Source organism: Tachypleus tridentatus, chromosome 12, assembly GCF_004210375.1.
Source record: "Tachypleus tridentatus isolate NWPU-2018 chromosome 12, ASM421037v1, whole genome shotgun sequence".
Classification (NCBI taxonomy): domain Eukaryota; kingdom Metazoa; phylum Arthropoda; class Merostomata; order Xiphosura; family Limulidae; genus Tachypleus; species Tachypleus tridentatus.
In genome coordinates this window covers 131982612-131991959 of record NC_134836.1, presented here as the reverse complement: position 1 = coordinate 131991959, position 9348 = coordinate 131982612, and positions in this window count along the sequence as shown.

Here is a 9348-nt window from a genome sequence, read left to right as displayed (position 1 = left end):
CAGAAACTACATGAAACATTCAAGGAGTTTATGGTGCGGAGTCTCTCAATGAAAGTAAATGTTGTAGGTGGTTCCAGAAGTTCAGATCAGGTGACCACAACTTAAGTGATGCACCATGTCCAGATCATCCTGTTGAGTTTAATGATGACTTGCACTTGCTGAAGATTGTGCTGTAACAGTTGAAGAACTAGAAACTTAATTCAACCCATTCAACAGTTCATTGTCATCTGAAACAGCTGGGAAGAGGTCGAAACTTGGAAAATGGGTTCTCCATGATTTGACACAAACCAACCTTAGAGCAAGAGTGGACATTTGCACTTTTCTGCACTCTCGTGAACGTAACTCACCTTTTTTGGGCAGGTTAGTGACTGGAGATGAAAAAATAGATATTTTATATAAATGCTAAGCGGTTCAGACAATGGATCAGTGCAGGTAAACTGGCTAAAGCACAGCCCAAAATGGACCTCCACCCTAGGAAAGTCTTGTTAAGCGTTTGGTGGGATATTGTCGGTGTAATCCACTTTGAGTTGCTAACACTCAATATAACGATTACATCAGACTTCTATTGTCAACAGTCAGAGCGCGTCAATGTTGCACTGAAAGGAAAGAGACCTACTTTGATCAACCATAAAGGTGTTGTGTTACACCAGGATAATGTACAGCCCCATGCAGCATGTTGTGTTACACCAGGATAATGTACAGCCCCATACAGTATGTTGTGTTACACCAGGATAATGTACAGCCCCATACAGTATGTTGTGTTACACCAGGATAATGTACAGCCCCATACAGCATGTTGTGTTACACCAGGATAATGTACAGCCCCATACAGTATGTTGTGTTACACCAGGATAATGTACAGCCCCATACAGCATGTTGTGTTACACCAGGATAATGTACAGCCCCATACAGCATGTTGTGTTACTCCAGGATAATGCACGGCCCCATACAGTATGTTGTGTTACACCAGGATAATGTACAGCCCCATACAGCATGTTGTGTTACTCCAGGATAATGCACGGCCCCATACAGTATATTGTGTTACACCAGGATAATGTACAGCCCCATACAGTATGTTGTGTTACACCAGGATAATGTACAACCCCATACAGTAAGGATCACATCTGTAAAGACTGAAGATCTAAACTGGGAAAACTTCCACATCCTCCTTATTCTCCAGACCTTGTCCCATCTGATTATCATCTATTGTGAAGTTTACAGAACTATCTTGATGGAAAACAGCTTGTAACACATGAAGATGTCAAAACTACCATCTCTACATTCCACTAAACCCCAAGAATTTTATAGAAGTGTCATTCAGAAGTTTGTGAATCGTTGGCAGGAAATAATTAATAATAATGGAACATATATTACTGATTAAATAAAATTAAAAGCATTTGAAATCCTTTCTCTTTTTCTGAACCTAAAATCGGGCATTAGACACATAGCAGCAAAGTGTTTTAACCTGCACAGAGAACGAGTGTTGAAAGTAATATTATAATAAATAACACATAGCAGCAAAGTGTTTTAACCTACACAGAGAACGAGTGTTGAAAGTAATATTATAATAAATAACACATAGCAGCAAAGTGTTTTAACCTGCACAGAGAACGAGTGTTGAAAGTAATATTATAATAAATAACACATAGCAGCAAAGTGTTTTAACCTGCACAGAGAACGAGTGTTGAAAGTAATATTATAATAAATAACACATAACAGCAAAGTGTTTTAACGTGCACAGAGAACGAGTGTTGACAGGAACATTAACGAATCTCTTTGAGGCTATTGAAAGACATTCACAACCACATTTTCTATTTATTTTGAACACATAATTATACAATATCAACCATGAGTCTATTAATAGGCGGTACGTATGAGAGATTACTTCTTTAGGAAGCTTCAACCTTTCTCTAGTTATTACAGAAAGATAGTTCTTGCCAAACTTACTTATACAAGAAAATTACATAGATAAAAGTGTCTCATTATCCGCTTTACGGCATTCCTTCAAAAGGACCTCTGTACAATAGATAAATAAATCCTTCACTATACATAGAGCATACAGCGGCAAGTCTTTGTATGACTTATCTAAATGTAATAACATGTAAAATGTGATGCGCTTAACCATATAATGTTCGGCGGGTTCCACTTATTTTTCAAAAAATATCTTCAACAGTACGCTTGCACTAGATTTCATAACTCTAAGTAACAATATTACTATATAATAACATACAAGTCGCAACACAAATTAACAGAATAACCACTAATACTGCAGAGAGTCCAATAACTACTAATTATTTGTGTATTTAAAACATAAGTAATATTTTTAATTTGTTAATCTTTCAGACCTGGTGTTGTAATAGGTAGAATAATAATAATTATTAAATATGACGAAATGTACGTAAACAATTCGGTAAATTTATGGTTAACTATTATAACTGTTTTTCATTAAGTTTACTTGTTTGTTTTGATTTCGCACAAAGCTACACGAGGGTTATCTCCGCTAGCCGTCCCTAATTTAGTGATGAAAGAGTAGAGGGAAGGCAGCTAGTCATCACCACCTGTCGCCAACAGTTTTAGCAACAAATAGTGTGATTGCCCGTGACATTATAACGATACACGGCTGAAAACGCATGTTTTGTTGGACGGGATTTCGAACCCACAGATAACGAGTCAAGCGCCCTAACCACCTGGCCATGGCGGATCTGGTTTGTTTTATTATCTGTGAATCTGGTAATATTATTTTAAATTATCTGGAAAACATACTGCATGTATTACCTCAAATATTCGTTCTAGTGTTACCTACAAATAACATCACTATTTTGCTTCACCATATAGTAAAACTAATTCAATTTGGGTTCGAGAATAACGTCACATTTGACCTCTACGACACAGACACTCTTTCAAATTTAACAATTGTTTATTAATAAACCAAGTCAAACATGTTTCATCACACAAATACATAAAACCACCAAATGTTGTTGTTTGTTATAAAGTACAAATATACATAATGAGTTATGTGCTTTTGCCCAATCGACAGTATACCAACTGTCACTTAAATTGGTTTAAATACACTACCTATAACCAGTGTTGTTGTTTTACGACAGAGGGCCTACAGTCCCTAACTTCTAGTATTCTCCACCAGATACTTTCTCTTGCTCTAAGTAGATATAACAAAGACACGTTTAATTGGTTATTCGTCTATTCATATTACTGTAACTGTATTCGCAAATTTAGTATCCCATTTCTCCGTCACTTTCACCTCTGTAGTTCATTTTACGTCTTCACTTTCGCGAGTAATCAATAATCTTTGAAATTGTGGAGCAGTAATACACACTTCACTCTAGGGAAAACCTGACAGTCAAACAGAAGACAAGTTCAAGTTTCTAAAGGACTGCAAATTAAATAAGTTTCAATGGATGTGACGTCCTCTGTACTTAATACAAATAGGCTTATCTACTGAGGAAACGTTAAAACCCACATCAAAACCTGACAGGAAATGACGTTGAAATATTCCAAGAACCAACATCAAAACCTGACAAGAAAAGACGTTGCAATATTCCAAGAACCAACATCAAAACCTGACAGGAAAAGACGTTGCAATATTCCAAGAACCAACATCAAAACCTGACAGGAAAAGACGTTGCATATTCCAAGAACCAACATCAAAACCTGACAGGAAAAGACGTTGCAATATTCCAAAAACCAACATCAAAACCTGACAAGAAAAGACGTTGCAATATTCCAAGAACCAACATCAAAACCTGACAATAAAAGACGTTGCAATATTCCAAGAACCAACATCAAAACCTGACAATAAAAGACATTGCAATATTCCAAGAACCAACATCACATCAAAACCTGACAGGAAAAGACGTTGCAATATTCCAAGAACCAACATCAAAACCTGACAGGAAAAGACGTTGCAATATTCCAAGAACCAACATCAAAACCTGACAGGAAAAGACGTTGCATATTCCAAGAACCAACATCAAAACCTGACAAGAAAAGACGTTGCAATATTCCAAGAACCAACATCAAAACCTGACAATAAAAGACGTTGCAATATTCCAAGAACCAACATCAAAACCTGACAATAAAAGACATTGCAATATTCCAAGAACCAACATCACATCAAAACCTGACAGGAAAAGACGTTGCAATATTCCAAGAACCAACATCACATCAAAACCTGACAGGAAAAGACGTTGCAATATTCCAAGAACCAACATCAAAACCTGACAGGAAAAGATGTTGCAATATTTCAAGAACCAACATCAAAACCTGACAGGAAAAGACGTTGCAATATTCCAAGAACCAACATCAAAACCTGACAAAAGACGTTCGTTCTCCTCCAGGAGTGACGCATTAACATTAAAACGGGGGTTACATTACAACTGCCCATCTATATATTCAAATGATCTACCATAGGCGTCTAAGATCTTGCATAACAAGTGAGCTGAACCAAGAAGTGGCGCCATTCCGAATCACGGGGCGAAGTCTGACGAGTCTCTTAAAGCTGGAAGCACCCTTGTTATTCTGACTCCGCGTTGTCCTTGTTATTCTAACTCCGCGTGGTATTTTTTGTTTTTTTATTTGTTTGAAGCTTAGCACAAAGCGACACAATGGGCTTTCTGTTCTCTGCCCACCACGTGTATCGAAACCCCGATTCTAACGTTGTAAGTCCGCTCGCCTGGTGATTTGCATGTTTGTTTGAAGTTAAACACAGTGGGCTATGTGTGATCTGCTAACCACGAGTATCAAAATCTAGATGCTAACGTTGTAAGCCCGCAGATATTCCGCCGTGCCACTGAAAGAGACTCGCATGGTGAGTAATTTATATTTTGTGAATTGAATCACAAACAAATCATGGATAGCGAGTCAGGCGGTATTGTATACCAAGCTAACTTACCACCAGAAATGCAAACAATAACAGAGTTGTCACTGACAATCATATAAAGATTATCTCAGACGTTACGTCCCCCACGTACATATTTATACAATCACACTTTTAGTAGGTTTTGTTTTCACTTAATTAAATTAGAACAGAAGTCCCTACAGCAACAAGACAACTAGAACTGTAGATTAAGGAAGTATACCGAACTTCTTCACTAATTAATGCAACTTAATTAATTACCTAGAAATTAATTAACTAAAGAAAAGTAATTTTCATTAACCATGATTACCAGAACACTTCAAATTTATGTGACCGATTAATTAATATTTAACTAAAAAATCGCCTTATTTGGGCAAAATGACGCGTTCCAAATGGTACAAGTAGGGCAAGATTTTCCTGTTGAGTTGCACAGTGCACTGACAATTTTGTATTCGATTCCCGAATTATAACGGTATAAGTGCACAAGCCTACAGCTGAGTATCTGAGCGACTTATTCCAAGAAATTAGGTTACATAATACGTAAAAGCATTATAGCTAAGCAGGACTCAGACCTCACATACAGCAAAACTGATTTTGATAAAAAAATAAAAAGTACATTAAAATATGTTTCAAACACTTTATATGAATAATTACAAGTTCTATTTGCTTTTATGTTACGTTAATTATGCTACAGTTAAACTGAAAGGTTTTTGTTTATTCTCGACACTTTACCATGTCCTACGTACAAACACAAGAACTAAACACTTTACAATGAAAGACTTGCCAATATAACACTTCAATCCATGCTACCTTCCCATATGTAATAGGCTATCTACATTCTACATAAAGTTATATAATAAGTTGTCTTCATTCTGATAATACACATAAAGTTATATAACAGGCTATCTACATTCTGTTAATAAACGTAAAGCTGTAAAATAGGTTATCCACATTCTGTTCACCGGGAAAAGCGGTTCAAAGTTCCCATGTATACAGAAATATTTTAAAATTTGTTTGTTTTAAATTTTCATGCAAAGCTACACGAGGGCTATCTGCACTAGTCGTCCCTAATTAGCAGTGTAAGACTAGAGGGAAGGCAGCAAGTCAACAACACCCACCGCCAACATTTGGGCTACTCTTTTAACATCAAACAGTAGGATTGACTGTATCTTTATATCGTCCACACCACTGAAATTACGAGCGCATTCGGTGTGACGGGGATTCGAACCCGCTACCCTTAGATTACGAGTCGAGCGCCCTAACCACCTGGCCATGCCAGGCCTTATTTGTTTGAAGTACCAAGCTTCACCATGGGCTACCTGTGTTCTTCTCAACACAGGTATCGAAGCCAGGTTTCTGGCGTTGTTAAGTCCACAAACATATTGCCGTGCCACTAGAGGGATGGCATATTTTGAAACGACAGCCAAGTGTCAAAGTTAGTTATTCTTATGCGAGTTTGGAAACCATTGTGGTATAAGTTTGAAGTCGTTCTATCTTAAAGAACTAACTTTACCTTGACAATACTGATATGGTGGTAACATTTTGAGCACTAACTTTACCTTGACAATACTGATATGGTGGTAACATTTTGAGCACTAACTTTACCTTGACAATACTGATATGGTGGTAACATTTTGAGCACTAACTTTACCTTGACAATACTGATATGGTGGTAACATTTTGAGCACTAACTTTACCTTGACAATACTGATATTGTGGTAACATTTTGAGCACTAACTTTACCTTGACAATACTGATATTGTGGTAACATTTTGAGCACTAACTTTACCTTGACAATACTGATATTGTGGTAACATTTTGAGCACTAACTTTACCTTGACAATACTGATATTGTGGTAACATTTTGAGCACTAACTTTACCTTGACAATACTGATATTGTGGTAACATTTTGAGCACTAACTTTACCTTGACAATACTGATATGGTGGTAACATTTTGAGCACTAACTTTACCTTGACAATACTGATATTGTGGTAACATTTTGAGCACTAACTTTACCTTGACAATACTGATATTGTGGTAACATTTTGAGCACTAACTTTATCTTGCCAATACTGATATTGTAACATTTTGAGCACTAACTTTACCTTGACAATACTGATATTGTGGTAACATTTTGAGCACTAACTTTACCTTGACAATACTGATATTGTGGTAACATTTTGAGCACTAACTTTACCTTGACAATACTGATATTGTGGTAACATTTTGAGCACATTCTTCTGTAGGGTGGTTTAAAATAAGAAATTCTTGTTCCGTAACAATTCAGTCATTACATTATGTATACAGAAACTTCACCATCAAGAAGGTCAGTTTCGTATGATTCGATTATACCATCACTATGATTAGGGTTAGCTTTGAATGATTTAATTACACAGTTACTTTAGTAAGGTCACAAGACGATTGAATCCAATGTTATCTTGATTATAGTTACTTTAGGAGAAGCTTCATAAAAATTCTACACAAAACCTGTGGATGGCGAGAAATGTCAAGTTAATGTACTGCTCGACTTCAGTTTTTAGTTTCGTTTGTAACTCGAGTATATTTAACTTACACTTCGTCCGTTAACACGATTGTAGTGGGTAAAATACTTGATTTAATCATAGAATAAGTGAAACTTCACCAAATTCTTGGATATAGGAACTGATATTGTGGTAGAAAACAAAATTATCTATACATTAACTCCTAAAGATCTTGAATATCCACCACAAAACAGATTCTATTAACTAATGTCAGTGTTGTATAGGGTGGGTATAGTTCGGTGAAGGGATTCTTACGGGCAAGTGAATAGGGCGTTTGTTGGGCAAGTGGATAGGGCGTTTGTCTTGCGATTTGCGAACCATGGATTCGAATCCCCATCACACCGAACGTACTCGCCATTTCAGCGGTATGGGCGTTATAAAATAAAATCAATCCCACTGTTTGATGGTAAAAGAGTAGCCTGGCGTTGGGTGGTGTTGATTAGTTGCCTTCCCTCTAGTTTATTACTGGTAAATGGATGGTGTTGATTAGTTGCCTTCCCTCTAGTTTATTACTGGTAAATGGATGGTGTTGATTAGTTGCCTTCCCTCCAGTTTATTACTGGTAAATGGATGGTGTTGATTAGTTGCCTTCCCTCTAGTTTATTACTGGTAAATGGATGGTGTTGATTAGTTGCCTTCCCTCTAGTTTATTACTGGTAAATGGATGGTGTTGATTAGTTGCCTTCCCTCCAGTTTATTACTGGTAAATGGATGGTGTTGATTAGTTGCCTTCCCTCCAGTTTATTACTGGTAAATGGATGGTGTTGATTAGTTGCCTTCCCTCCAGTTTATTACTGGTAAATGGATGGTGTTGATTAGTTGCCTTCCCTCTAGTTTATTACTGGTAAATGGATGGTGTTGATTAGTTGCCTTCCCTCCAGTTTATTACTGGTAAATGGATGGTGTTGATTAGTTGCCTTCCCTCCAGTTTATTACTGGTAAATGGATGGTGTTGATTAGTTGCCTTCCCTCTAGTTTATTACTGGTAAATGGATGGTGTTGATTAGTTGCCTTCCCTCTAGTTTATTACTGGTAAATGGATGGTGTTGATTAGTTGCCTTCCCTCCAGTTTATTACTGGTAAATGGATGGTGTTGATTAGTTGCCTTCCCTCTAGTTTATTACTGGTAAATGGATGGTGTTGATTAGTTGCCTTCCCTCTAGTTTATTACTGGTAAATGGATGGTGTTGATTAGTTGCCTTCCCTCTAGTTTATTACTGGTAAATGGATGGTGTTGATTAGTTGCCTTCCCTCCAGTTTATTACTGGTAAATGGATGGTGTTGATTAGTTGCCTTCCCTCTAGTTTATTACTGGTAAATGGATGGTGTTGATTAGTTGCCTTCCCTCCAGTTTATTACTGGTAAATGGATGGTGTTGATTAGTTGCCTTCCCTCCAGTTTATTACTGGTAAATGGATGGTGTTGATTAGTTGCCTTCCCTCTAGTTTATTACTGGTAAATGGATGGTGTTGATTAGTTGCCTTCCCTCTAGTTTATTACTGGTAAATGGATGGTGTTGATTAGTTGCCTTCCCTCTAGTTTATTACTGGTAAATGGATGGTGTTGATTAGTTGCCTTCCCTCCAGTTTATTACTGGTAAATGGATGGTGTTGATTAGTTGCCTTCCCTCTAGGTTATTACTGGTAAATGGATGGTGTTGATTAGTTGCCTTCCCTCTAGTTTATTACTGGTAAATGGATGGTGTTGATTAGTTGCCTTCCCTCTAGTTTATTACTGGTAAATGGATGGTGTTGATTAGTTGCCTTCCCTCCAGTTTATTACTGGTAAATGGATGGTGTTGATTAGTTGCCTTCCCTCTAGGTTATTACTGGTAAATGGATGGTGTTGATTAGTTGCCTTCCCTCTAGGTTATTACTGGTAAATGGATGGTGTTGATTAGTTGCCTTCCCTCTAGTTTATTACTGGTAAATG